Genomic DNA, 2,906 nt, shown 5'->3' with positions numbered 1-2,906 from the left:
CAGTGAAGAGAGACAGTGATGTAGACAATGATGTAGACAATGATGTAGATAATGATGTAGACAATGATGTAGACAGTGAAGAGAGACAGTGATGTCAACAATGATGTAGACAATGATGTAGACAATGATGTAGACAGTGAAGAGAGACAGTGATGTAGACAATGATGTAGACAATGATGTAGATAATGATGTAGACAATGATGTAGACAATGATGTAGACAATGATGTAGACAATGATGTAGACAATGATGTAGATAATGAGGTAGACAAGGAGGGCAGAGAAACGATGTAGACAATGAGAGAGAATGATGCAGCCAATGAAGAAAAATGATGTAGACAATAAGTAGAAGCAGTGATGTGGAAAAGGAGATGAGGCAATGATGTAGACTATGATGTAGGGAATGATGTAGAAAAAGAGAGGCAAAGATGGAGACAACGATGTAAGGAATGATGTAGAAAAGGAGAGGCAAAGATGAAGACAATGATGTAGGGAATGATGTAGAAAAGGAGAGGCAAAGATGAAGACAATATGACAGTGATGTAGATAGTGATGTAGATAATGATGTAGACAGTGAAGAGAGAATGATGTAGACAATGATGTAGACAACGATGTAGAAAAGAAGAGGCAAAGATGGAGACAACGCTGTAGGGAATGACATAGACAATGGGAAACAATGATGTAGAAAATGAGGAGAGACAATGATGTAGATAATGATGTAGATAGTGATGTAGATAATGAGGAGAGACAACGATGTAATGAATTCTACAACGTTATACATATACTATGTATCAATATATCCAGTATCTACGTTATGTACTCTAATACTAACAATAACCCTAACCCTAGCGAGTACAACAAGACTAACCCTAATTATAACCTACTTTTACATCCCATACACCCACACCCTACAGTACAGAAAAAAAACATTCAACAAGTGCGGATGTTAAGTGCTGACGTTCACAAAGTGATTATGTTCGTCAGTGCATATGTTCATTTGTACGCATATTCACGAGTGGGGATGTTCATAAATGGGTATTTCATAACTTTGGTTGTTTGTAACTAGGTGATGACTCGCGAATACATTTCTCATTTCTTACCCTAGATATATCTATTCTACGCTTTTCTGTGGCAATTCTAAAGAACTAGGTGAAAGACAAAAAGCGAAATGCGCACACGGCGCAGTAGAAAGCAAGCAGAATTGCTACAGCACACAAGTATTGATACAGAGAAATTAGAAACTCGGAAGCTTTCTACGGCATTCGGCTAAGCAAATCCGCTTCTAATCTACGACATAGATTAACTAAACGCTAGGAAAGCAGGCCAAGCAATGCGAGGACAAGAACAGAACTAAAGAAGCATGCACCACAACTACTCACCCCTAAATGACCACAGAGAGTCAGAAAAAACATCTTGCTGTCTCAAGACGATACTTTTTTCAGCAGAAGTGGCAAATATCACGCAGAAAAGCAGTGGATGCATGCGACCAATGCGACTGTGCATACGACACCCGGGGAAATTGTGCTTAGAGCTCAACGATACAGGAAGCGTGAGGGGTGCGTGAGCGGATAAACACAGGACTTCCTATAGGATCTGTGTGGTGCACTGCGCTACATCTACTAAAGCAGACGGTTTCATGCACGTAGTTGGCATGCACACACACTACAGGTGCCTTACGCTTCGCAGGAACACGAATAAGGACAGAGGCTAGTGTCTCTGCTAAGCGTTGCCGACTGTACCCAATGGCATCTTTCACTCGTTTTTAATTGTTTGCGTAATCTACATGCGTGTCAGAATACGGGCAGGATTACACACACGCACCCACGCACGTACGCACGCACGCACGCACGCACGCACGCACGCACGCACACACGCACGCACACAAATACACCCCCACACACAAACACACACACAAAATACTCACACACACGCACACGCACACACACATACATTTTAATTTCCCGAGACAACAGCCAACAGCCCAAGGGGGAGGCGCGCACACACTCGGTTTATCGCGAGCTACGTCCAACGCTATGCAGCGGATACACGCTACAGATACGTGCGCACACACTGCACTCCCGCACGCACGCACGCGCGCACTGCGTGTCACGTGTGCAGAAATCTGAACCGCGTTCACTCTCAGCCAGAAACAATAAACCAACCCGGCAGTTGCCCGCCGATAGACAGACGTACGGGTGAACGGTAAGTGACCGGATAACTCTTGCCCCACGATCCAATCCAACTCTGCTTTTGTCGTGTTATACGGACACCATCCACAAAAGATAGATTCCAACGGGCCTGTCGTTGAGCCTATAGGTGCATTAAATAAATTCTGAGCGACAGACTGAGAAGGCCTCCCCCACACCAGGTAAACTCGTGCGATAGAGGAAAAATAAATAAGCACACACTAGCGGGGATTTCGTAGCGAAACACGTTCGCCACTCAGCATCCTTGAAGCATCTGTCACGGTAGACAACATCAGGTAGCGGAATTCCATCTCGCGTGGCGGTTACCGTATTCGCCCGTGTGCACGAAAGCTTTCCTAAAGAAATGCTTCCCTCGAAATCACCCGGCGTATTGTGTGCACCGCTTACACGCGAAAAAATACGGTATATTGTCCGTGTTAAGCCGATTAGGGCCCGTGGCACTTCCATGAAGCTGTCATATCTACGTGCGCGTGCGTGCGTATGTGTGTCTGTTTGCCAGTGCGTGAGGGGGGGGGGGGACTCTGTACTGGCAGGTAAATGTCGTTATGGAATCCAGCCTGGAATTGTTTTCGTCAATCAAACGTGATTGCGACGCGAGATGGACTTAGATTAAAGCGGTTTCCACGTTCACACGGATCCAATGTTTACACGTTTCCCTGCATTCTTGGTTTTGCCAACAGCATTATAACCGGCCTATCCAT

The 2,906-nt window shown here is 44.9% G+C and overlaps 1 protein-coding gene across 1 annotated transcript in view; it reads right to left on the bottom strand.

The window, feature by feature from the left end:
• LOC106819700 overlaps positions 1-2,906 on the bottom strand; it is a 41,723-nt gene that overhangs the window by 6,479 nt on the left and 32,338 nt on the right. The gene's annotated exons all lie outside the window — the stretch shown is intronic.

The sequence above is a fragment of the Priapulus caudatus genome, unplaced genomic scaffold, assembly GCF_000485595.1.
Source record: "Priapulus caudatus unplaced genomic scaffold, Priapulus_caudatus-5.0.1 Scaffold39, whole genome shotgun sequence".
NCBI lineage: Eukaryota > Metazoa > Priapulida > Priapulimorpha > Priapulimorphida > Priapulidae > Priapulus > Priapulus caudatus.
This window is presented reverse-complemented; position numbering and strand designations above follow the sequence as displayed.